This window comes from Galeopterus variegatus, unplaced genomic scaffold (genome assembly GCF_000696425.1).
Source record: "Galeopterus variegatus unplaced genomic scaffold, G_variegatus-3.0.2 Scaffold729, whole genome shotgun sequence".
Lineage (NCBI taxonomy): Eukaryota > Metazoa > Chordata > Mammalia > Dermoptera > Cynocephalidae > Galeopterus > Galeopterus variegatus.
The window spans coordinates 393,183-404,130 of NW_007726840.1; the positions used below are offsets into that span (position 1 = coordinate 393,183).

Consider the following 10,948-nt stretch of genomic DNA (forward strand, 5'->3'; position numbering starts at 1 on the left):
TGTCCGCACACACGCATGCACACACACATATACACAGAACAACCATGTTTCAAGCGTGGCGATGTCCTGGGATGTACGGAGCTCAGGGCTCAGCAGTCACAGCCACTCTATCACTCACAAAGACTGTGGGGTGATGTCTGGGTGCCATTCGGTGGCCACCCTGGGCACTGCCAGTGGACTGAATTTGTCCTTGGCCTCTGTGTCTATGGGCAGACCATTCTCCGACCCAGGTGGGCCCATTAGTCACTGAGACCATGAATATTCACCTTGTGGGGCTGTTTACTGGCTGTGAGTCAGTCATTCCAGGGAATGAGGTGGGTAGGGTGACAACTCATTTGAGAGAGGCAGGGACTGAGCTCAGAAAGAACAAAGGACTTTTCCAAAGATGGGCCGGCCCGGTGGTGCACTGCTACAGTGCGCCGCTTGGGAGCGTGGTGGCGCTCCCGCCGAGGGTTCGGATCCCACATACAGACCGGTTCCCGCTCACTGGCTGAGCGAGGTGCAGACACGACACCGAGGGTTGCGATCCCGTTGCCGGTCCCGGTCCGGTGCGGGTGCGACACTGAGGGTTGCGGTCCGTTGCCGGACATAAAAAAAAAAAAAAAAGACAAAGACACACAGCCATTAGGTGAGTGCTGGCACCAGGATTTTTAAAAATGACTTTACTGAGGGCCGGCCCGTGGCTCACTTGGGAGAGTGTGGTGCTGACAACACCAAGTCAAGGGTTAAGATCCCCTTACCAGTCATCTTTAAAAAAAAAAAAAAAGGCTTTACTGAGATATAACTCACCTACCATACAATTCATTCATTTAAAAGGTATTATTCAGTGGGTTTTAGTATATTCACAAAGTTGTGCAACCATCACTGGTATCTAATTCTAGAACATTTCATCACCCATTAGCAGTCACTCCCCATTTCCTCCTCTTCTCAGCCCCTGGCAACCACTAATCTGCTTTCTGTCTCTAGAGATTTGCCTGTTCCACACATTTCATATAAATGGAGTCATATAGCATATGGCCTTTTGTGTCTGGCTTCTTTCGCTCAGCATAATGTTTTCAAGGTTCGTCCATGTTGTAGCGTGTATCAAAATTTCATTTTTTTTATGGCTGGATAATATTCCACTGTGTGGATAGACCACGTTCTATTTATCCATTCATCGGTTGATGGACGTTTGGGTTGTTTCTATGTTTTGGCTCTTATGAAGAATGCTGGCTGGCCGGTTAGCTCAGCTGGTTAGAGCGTGGTGCTGATAACACCAAGGTCAAGGGTTCAGATCCCCGTACTGGCCAGTTACCAAAAAAAAAAAAAAAAAAAAAAAAAAAAATGCTGCTAGGAGCATTCCTGTACAGGTTTCTGTGTGGACTACAAGCAATGTATGAAAGAGTTCAAGTTGTTCTACTTCCTTGTCAGCACTTGTTATTGTAAGTTTTATTTTCTACTTTAGTCATTTTAGTAGGTAAGGGTGTGTGTGCTTGTGCGTAACAGCTTTCTCAAGATGTAATGGACATACAATTAACTGCCATATATAAAGTATAAAAGTTGGTAAGTTTTTATTTCTCTTGGTACATAAAGAAGTGGCATTTCTGGGTCATGTGGTAATTCTGGTTAGGCATCAGGATTTGAACCCCGAGCCTGCTGGTAAGGCCCACTGCCTTGGGAAAGAGAGGCTGGGGTTCCCTGTTGGGGCTCAGCCCTGACTCCCATCCGGGTCTCTTCTCTGGGCAGAGGGCAGGTCTGCAGAAGGTCTGAGGCTCTAGCTCTGAGCTCCCGTGACTGTAGCTCTGTCCTCCCTGCATTCAGCACATGTTCCCTGAGCCCTTTGGATATGGTTTGAATGTTTGTCCCCTCCAGAGCTCATGTTGAATCTTAATCCCTAATATGGCATTTGAAAGGTGGAGCCTTTAAGAAGTAACTGGATCATGAGGGCTGTGCTCTCATGGATGGATTAATGGGTTAATGGACTAATAGGTTTTCCTGGGAGTAGACTGGTGGCTTCATACAGAGAAGAAGAGAGTATGTCAGCACAATCAGACCTCTAGCCATGTGATACGTTGGCCACCTCAGGACTCTGCAGAGAGTCTCACCAGGAAGAAGAGCTTCACCAGATGTGCCTCCTGGACCGTGGACTTCCCAGTCTCCAAAATTGTAAGAAAATAACTTATTTTCCTTATGAATTACCCAGTTTCAGGTATTGTGTTATAAGTGACAGAAAACTGACTGACACCTAGTATGGCCCAGGCTGTTCCAGGCATGAGTGATGCAGCTGTGAGCAGATACGTCCCTGTTCTCAGGAAGCTGATGGTTCACCCTGGCTTGAGAAGGACACAGTCTGCCAGGGATCTTGGCCGAAGCGAAGCTGCTGGTTCTGGAGTACAGGAATGAAAGTTATCACAACAGCCCTCAGGGGAAGCATAGCGCTGTGGCTCTCACACCCCCATTTTACAGATGAGGAGACCCGAGTCCCAGAAGGAGGAGGGATTTGCCAAAGGTCACCCCTCACCCCTGGTGATCGTGGTTGAGCAGGGATTTGAGCCTGTCTCTCTGGGAGGGGAGTGACGTTGCCTGGGAAGAGTTCAGGGTGCCGTGGCAGAGCCGCAGGGAGGCACTGGCTTAGTCAGGGGTGTGGGTACATTAGGGGAGCCTTCCCAGAAGTGGAAGGAGTACGAGTTAGCCAGGCAAAGAGAACTTGAGTAGACGGAGGACCTTACAAGCTGAGAGAACAGCAAGTGCAAAAACCCTGAGGTGGGGACGTCCTTGGTGTGTTTAAGAAATGGCGGGAGGTCAGTGTGGCTGGAGGGGAGGGAGGTGGGAGATGGAGTGGGAGAGGTGGGAGATGGGGTGGGAGAGGTGGGCAGTGGGCCACAGCCAAGGACCAGGTGATTGGATTTTCTCTTTCTTTTTTTGTGGCTGGCTGGTGCAGGGATCGGAGCCCTTGACCCTGGTGTTATCAGCACCAGGCTCTACTGAGTTAACTGGCCAGTCCAGGTGATTAGATTTTATTCTAGGCTATGGGAAGCCACTAGGGGATTTTATGCCAAGGGGTGACAAGGTCTGACTTCTCTCTGGCTGCCTGTGGGAAATAGACTGAGGGGACCAAAAGGAAGTGGGAGACAAGACAGGAGGCACCTGCGGCCCATGCCTTCCACGCCGAGTCAGCAAGAGGAAGAACGGGTGGGAGATATCTCTGCGGATGGCTGGTGGGTTGGGGAGTGATTGGCTGAGGTCACCAGGCCGAGGGAACCTTCCAGCTCTTGGCTGTGGGTTTGAGCATGAAAGCGTGGAGGCAGGCAGTGGTGCCAATTGACAAAACTGGGCCCTTGGGAGAGGAGACAGGGAGGAAAATGGTGAAAGACATTTCTTTATAATTGTCTTCTCACTGGCCCCTGATGGACTCCCCTAGCTGTCTCTCCCGGGCCCACCACACACAGCCACTCCTCCATGTTCAGCTCTGGCCTCCGATGCCTCCCACTAGCACCTGAATGGACAGAGCCCTGGGCTCTGCATAACTCCCCCGCCACCTCCTCCCCGGCCCCACCGCCCTTCTCCTGTCGTCTCCTCCTCAGCGAGCCCCTCCTCCCCCCAGAGTATGCGCTCTGAGAGGCAGGAACAGTACTGGTACAGTGCCTTGCACATAGTAGGCATGCAACAAATATTTGTTGAATTAATAAAGAGGTTGCAGATGATCTTGGTAAAGAATATGGTACTAGGGAGCCACAGATGAGCTTGGAGGAAAGGTGGGCTAAGTTCTCCCACTCTCTCCTTTTTCTTTTTTTTGTGCGGCTGGCTGGACTCTCTCCCTCTTCACCCCGGCATGTGGAAGGGCACAGGTCTGTCTGGGATCTTGGCCACGGTGGGGTCCAGGAATGGAGGTGATCATAACAACCCTTGCGAGAAGCATAGCACTGTGGCTCTCACAGCCCCATTTTATAGAGGAGATTTGAGTTCTGGAGGGAGGAGGGATTTGCCCAAGGTCCCCCCCAGGTGATAATGGCTGAGCAGGGATTGAAACCCAGACCCATCCAACCGCATAGGTCCTTATCTAACCTTTTGTCCTAAGAAAGGCTTTTTAGAAAAATAAAATAGAAGCACAGGGGCGCAAGGGGCAGGAAGGAATTCCTCTAGGTAGAGGCCCTTCTGGAATACTTTTAAGCATAAATACAGATGTGTGTTAGCATCTGCGTCTGGTGGCCTCTGTGGAGGAGACCTGAGGTTTGGGTTCAGGGAAGGAGGGAGACTGATTTGTCACATTTTTTTTTCGTGGACTGTCTGAATTGTTTTTTAATCTTCAATGAAATGTAACAATTGTATAGAGAGATACACATATCAGAAGTGTTCATCTCGATGCTTTTTTCAAAGTGAACCCACTTGTGTGACTGGCACCCAGATCAAGAAACTGAGCAGTCCAGTCCCACAGAAGCCAGATTCTTCTACTCAGCACATCTGTGAGATCCATCGCATTATTGAGTGTAAAAAAATTTGTTCCTGACCGGCCAGTTAGCTCAGTTGGTTACAGCACAGTGCTATAACACCAAGGTCAAGGTTCAGATCCTGGTACCCGCCAGGTGCCAAAAAGAAAGAAAAACATTTCTATTCCTTTTTAGTGCTGAGTAGTATTCCACCATATGCATGTACCGTAGTTTGTTTATTCATTCAGCAACTGATGGACACTTGGGTTGTTTTCAGTTATTTGCAATCGTGAATAAAGCCACTCTAATCATTCACGTGGAGATTTTTGTGTGAACATAAATTTTCACTTCTTCTGGGTAAATATATAAGAATGGGATTATTGGGTTGTATATTAAATATGTGTTTAACTTGATAAGAAACTGCCAAACTGTTTTCCAGAGGGTTCTGCAAGCACTTGGTATCATCAGCTTTTATTTTAGTCACCCTAATAGATGAGTAGTTTGTGTGTGTAGATCACACATACATGTAGGTCAGTGTATGTGTGTGTGTGTAACAGCTTTCTCGAGATGTAATGGACATACAATAAACTGCCATATATTAAGTACAAAATTTGCTAAGTTTTGACACATGTAAGCACCTGTAAAACTATCACCACAATTATGATAGTGACATAACATCTATCATCCCTAAAAGTTTTCTTATGCCCCTTCTTTATAACTCCCCCCCCCACTCATCAGTGTGCATTTTCTAGAAATTATACAAATGGAATCACACGGTTTGTTCTCTTTCAGTTTGGCTTCTTTCAGCATAATTATTTTGAGATTCACCCACATTGCACTGTCTATCAATAGTTCATTCCTTTTTTTTTTTTAAAAGATGACCGGTAAGGGGATCTCAACCCTTGGCTTGGTGTTGTCAGCACCACGCTCACCCAGTGAGCAAACCGACTGTCCCTATATGGGATCCGAACCCGTGGCCTTGGTGTTATCAGCACCGCACTCTACCAAGTGAGCCACGGGCCGGCCCGAGTTCATTCCTTTTTTGTTGCTGAGTGAGTGGTATTCCGCTACATGGATGTACCACTGTATGGATATACCACTCACCTTTGGATGGACATTTTAATAGTTTCCAGTTTGGGGCCATTACAAATAAAACAGCTATAAAGTTTGATGAACAAGTCTTTGTGTCGGCATATGTTTTTATTTCTCTTAGGTAAATACAGAGGAGAGCAATGGCTGGATTGTATAAGTGCGTGCTTAAGTTTATAAGAAACTTAAATTGTTTTCCAAAGTGGCTGCACCGTTTTGCATCCCAACCAGCAGGACATGAGCTGCAGTTGCTCTGCATTCTCGTCAACACTTGGTGTGGCCAATCTCTTAAACTGCAGCCATCCTATTGGGTGTGTAATGGCATCTCATTATGGTTTTAATTTGTATTTCCCTAATGACTAATGATGTTGAGCATCTTTCCATGCATTTATTTACAATCTGTATCTCTGAGTGAAGATAAACAATATTCACATCGTTTGTCCATTTTTTTTTTTTAAAGATGACCGGTAAGGGGATCTTAACCCTTGACTTGGTGTTGTCAGCACCACGCTCTCCCAAGTGAGCTAACTGGCCATCCCTATATAGGATCCAAACCCGTGGCCTTGGTGTTAGCAGCACTACATTCTCTCATTTGAGCCAAGGGCTGGTCTTTTTGCCCATTTTTTAATCGACTTATTATTGAGGTTTTTTTTTTTTTTTTTTTTTGAAAGATGACCAGTAAGGGGATCTTAACCCTTGGCTTGGTGTTGTCAGCACCACGCTCAGCCAGTGAGCGAACCAGCCATCCCTATGTGGGATTCGAACCCGGGGCCTTGGTGTTATCAGCACCGCACTCTCCCAAGTGAGCCACAGGCCGGCCCTGACTTATTATTGAGTTTTGAGAGTTCTTTATATATTCTGGATACAAGGTTTTTAACCAGATATGTGTTTTGCAGATAGTTTTTTTCTCTAATCCGTGGGGATTTCTTTTCTGATCATATCCTCTGTCTGATTTTCTATTGGGCCATTCGGTGGTCTTATTGATGTTTAGGAGGCTTTGCAATCCTTCTAATCAATTTCGGGCCACAGACCCTGCCTGCCTTAGTTTAGGTGATTGAGTTAGGGGCGTGGAAAAAGAAACACTGTCTAATTAAGGGGCAAATTCTACTTCTGTCCTTTACTGCTGCTGCACAGCCTGTTTCCTCAAAGTACCCTCCTCTTAGGCTTCAGAGAGTTTTCACATGTAACATGCTGTTAACACCAGCTGGCCATTTTATTGCTATCATTTTCATCACTGTAGTTGTCTAAATGTGGTTTGGACTGCACGAGTCTGGGTGCAAATTCCAGCTCTGCCGTTCCCTGGCCACGTGACCTTGGGCGAGGGACTTCCCCAGTTTCCCCACCTTCAGGGAAAGGCCTCTCTGAGCCTCAGTTTCCTCAGCTGGAAAAAGGGAATTATACAGATTCCTGGAGTGGCAGAGTGGTTGAAAGGAATGGAAAGAAGGAATGCATGAAAGGTACCTACAGTAAATGATTGAGAAACAGTAGCTAGTATGCTCGTGCCTCAGGCCCTTTGCGCATGCTGTTTCTGCACCACGGAACACACGTTCTTTAGTTGTCCACATGGCTCCAACCTTCAGAGTAACCTTTTCTGACCATCCTATGAACCATTTCATGTCCTCCCTACCCGGCTGGTGCCTCCCGCCACCTTCACTCCCCAACCCCCTCCCCTGCTTTATTTTCCCCACAGCACTCACTATCACCTGACACTTTATTTTAGGTGTTTATTTGCCAATGTCTGGCTCCCCCACTGAAATGTCTGCCATGGGAGCGCAGGGAGTTTTGTGTTCTATTCACTGCAAAATCTGCATCCCTAGAACAGTGCCTGGCACGTAGTAGGTGCTTCACAGTGAAGCCTGAACAGAGATCAGAAGCATTATAATGATGCCACCCGGTCCTGTGTGACCTTTTCTCAACCCCCGAGCCGCCTCCTCTCTCCTGTAAGAGAAGCCTTTCCCACCTCGGGCTTGCTAGGAGGGTCCCACGGTACGCACTTTCAGGAGGGCCCAGTCAAGGCTGGGCGCGTTTTCTGCCGCTGGTTTTCGATGGCTGCTTGAGGACGTGGATGCGTGTGGCCCGCGGAGGGGACCCTGCGTGCGCGGACGCCCCCCCTGCCGCCGCCCCGGCGAGAGGAGCTCAGCACACGGCCGCCTTCGCGGGGCCCGCAGACAGCGCGTCGCCAGCCTAACCCTGCGTGGAAAATCCGGAGGTGGAGGGAGAGGCGCCTTCACAGGGGGCGGCGCGGCTGCGGGGGCCCGGCCGGAAACGTGAGCCGGCTGGGGGCGCCGCCGCCCCCGCGCATTCCCCGGCCCTCCCGGGACGCCGCCGCGGACGCCGCCGCTGCTCCGCCACATGCGCCCGCCGCTCCCGGGGCGGGTGGGGATGAAGCGAGTTCAGATGGGCACGCGGGAAGCCTGGGCCGGGCTGGGCAGCTGTGGATGTTACTGACTCGGCCGCAGGTTGAGGCTGAGAAATTCAGGAGACGGGGCCCATTCGGATTTCAGGGCTGTTCTCCAGGGCCTGGGGTGAGGTCCGAGCCACCCCTGAAAATGGAGGCCATCAGATCGGAGTTATGGGCCAGGACCTGAAGTGGGGCACGGCTGAGTGCCCAGCCCCGGCGCTGCCACGGTGAGGCTCGAGCCACCCCAGGCGCCTCTCTGAACCTCAGTCTTCTCATCTGTCAAATGGGGATGGGCCAGGCACTGTGCCAGGCGCTGAGGAAAGAACAGAGAGCAGGACCCGCCAGCCGCTCGACTCCCCGGGCCTCTCCATTCCAGTGGGGATTCCAGAGGGAATTCCAGAGGGATTCTGTTGAGGGAGGAAAATAGCATGTAACTAGCACCCTGGGCCCGTGGTTGGAAGGAGGAGGGAGGAATGGGAGGATGATTGGAGGAAAGAAGGCAGGTGATCCCCAGGATGAGAGACTTGGGGAGGGGACAGGCCCCCACAGGCCCAGTTTCAAAGAAGGCAGAAAGTAGTAGAGTTCAAGGCAGCCACGCGGTGGAGTTCATGTTTGCCCTTCCCTCTACCTGGAACACCATTCCTTATGCAGCTGTTTCCCTCACTTCCGCCAGGCCTCTACCCAGAGGCCCCCTTCTTAGGCAGGACTTCTCAGACCACTTGTCTAAACACCCCCTGCCCCTGGCCTTTCTCTTTGCCCCTGGCCCTGGCATTTCTCTTTACGATATTATATACCTTGTGTCTGCTTGTTTCCCGTCTGCCTCCTCCACCTGCCTGTGAACTCAGTGAGGGCGGGGACCTTGTTCATAGCTAAAGTCCTGCTCCCAACCCGGCACACAGTAGGCGCTCAATAAATGATCAAGGAATGAAGGGATGAATGGACAAAGCCAGGCAGTGGAGAACAAAGAAAGCTTCCCCTTTCTTTCTGGTGACTTGGTTTCTGGCTAGTAGGGGACAGGTTTCCTGAGCTACAGACAAGCAGACAGAGAAGGTCAGGTGAATAGAGGGACAGGGGACAGAGGACTCCAGGGCCCACCAGCTGTTCTCGCCTCCTGGGGCCCCACAGAGGGAAGCTCATTTTCAACTTTGTGCAGAGCCCCCAGCAGGGAAGGGGGCCTGGGAGTGGGAGCCTGCTCTGCCTGCCGCTGCCACTGGTGAGAATTCTCACACATTGTAAACCAGCTCCGGCTCCCTTCTGACGGGGCAGCCGGCAGGATCCGCCCTACACCAGCCAGGAGGTTCCCAGGTCCCCAGGCTGGATGGTGTATGTGGTAGGGCCTCCTAGACCCTGGGATCCTCTTTCTGGAGGCAGGCACAGGCACTGGGTTCCCACAGACAGGGTAGTCTAGAGCTCAAGGGTGAGCCAGCTGCCTGGGTTCCGGTTTTGGCTCAGCCATTTAGAGCTGTGCGACCCTGGGCAAGCTATCCCACCTCACTGTGGTCCTCACTGTCAAAGGTATAATAACAGTAAAAGTGTGTAAGAATGTAGCACTTGGGCCTAGAGCAGGGGCTCTTATCTGCTTTTGTGCCATGGACCCCTTTTCTGTTTATAGATTTAGATTTAAACTTGTAAGTGAGAGTTTATAGGATTAAAGGAAAACCAATTATATTGAGCTAGAGTTACTGAGTAGCCTAATGGTGACAACTGTGCTCCTTTAACACACTTGCTAACAAGGTCTAGCAGGGGGTCTGATAACCACGGTAATTTTGAAGTTGGGAAGAGGATAAACGCTCTTTCTGCAACACTGTAGAGAGACATGAAAGTGGCTGGGATCTGAGTGACAAAGCCACAGTCCAGTGACTGCCGCCGTGGTTCGTTTTCCACATCTGCGTGTAAGAAAAGGAAATGCCAAATTCCAGTTGGAGGTTAGTGAAATGTAAGATGTACTTTCCCTAGTCCAAGTTCATAGATCTCTGAAGTCCACCCTAGGCCCCTGGAGGTGATGGCGAGTGACAGGGTCTCTCTGGAATGGTCCCGGTTTCCAGGAGGGGAGGCGAGTCAGATGGAGATTCCCTCAGGGGTTTAGGGAGAGCACTGGATACAGAGTCCAGGGGGACTGGGTTTGAATGTGACCCTGCCCGCACTCCCTAGGCGACCTTAGGCGGTGGCTACTGGTCTCCTGGCCTTCTGTTTTTGGCCTCTAGGACGGGACGAGGAGGAGGCAGGAAGGCCTGTGTGGTGTGTTGTTGGCACAGGGGTCTGGGCCCCTGATAGCAGCACCCAGGTTTGGGAGATGCAGGGGCCAGAACAGGGCAAGCAGCAGGGAGAGAGGGGGAGTGGCTGTCCTGTGCCCAGGATGAGGAGGCCCCTTCCCCAACTGGTGGCCTATCTGAGTCCCAGGCCTGTGTGTAAGTCACCATTTTGTGTTTGTATCATCTGGGTGAGCTTGTGTGTATTTGTGTGTTGGGGCAGAGATGTGTGTGTGTGTGCAGGTGTGAATGTGGGAGGTACCTGTGGGGAAGGCAGCGAGTGTGCGTGTGTGAGGGTTTGATGTGTTTACTGGTGTGTGTCTGAGTTGGGTCTCTGGAGGTATGTCTGTGTTCAAGTTGAAGGTCTCTGGTGTTATTCAGTCTGGTGACAATGTGAGAATATAGGTGTATTTTGGGGCCCATGGGGGGGTGGGCGGATGTGCGTGTTTGCGTGTGTGCATGTGCACGCGTGTGTGCACAGGCACCAGGGCCGGTGGGGGTGTCTGGTGTGTGTCTGTGTGTGCGTGTGTGGCCCTGTCACCGCCGGCTCCAGGCCCGGCCACATAAACTTCACACCCCTGCGGGCGGGCCCGGGCGGCCCCGCAGCGGCCGCGGCGGGCAATGGGAAGCAGATGGGCCGGGATGGAGGCCATATGGAGCCGGGGGCGGGCGCATTCCTCCCTCCCAGAGCCGCAGGAAGCCCCCTGCCTGCCGGCCCCCCGTCAGGGTGGGAGCTGGAACTGACACAGTAACAAATGTCTCGCAGCCAGCGTGGAGCCGCCGGGAAGGCAGCCCCTGCCCCA

At 51.1% G+C, this 10,948-nt stretch overlaps 1 non-coding gene across 1 annotated transcript; it reads left to right on the forward strand.

The window, feature by feature from the left end:
* Positions 1-1,214: 1,214 nt before the first annotated feature.
* TRNAI-GAU lies at positions 1,215-1,289 on the forward strand. Its single transcript has one exon. It is a non-coding gene; the product is annotated as a tRNA-Ile (tRNA).
* The last annotated feature ends 9,659 nt before the right edge of the window (positions 1,290-10,948 follow it).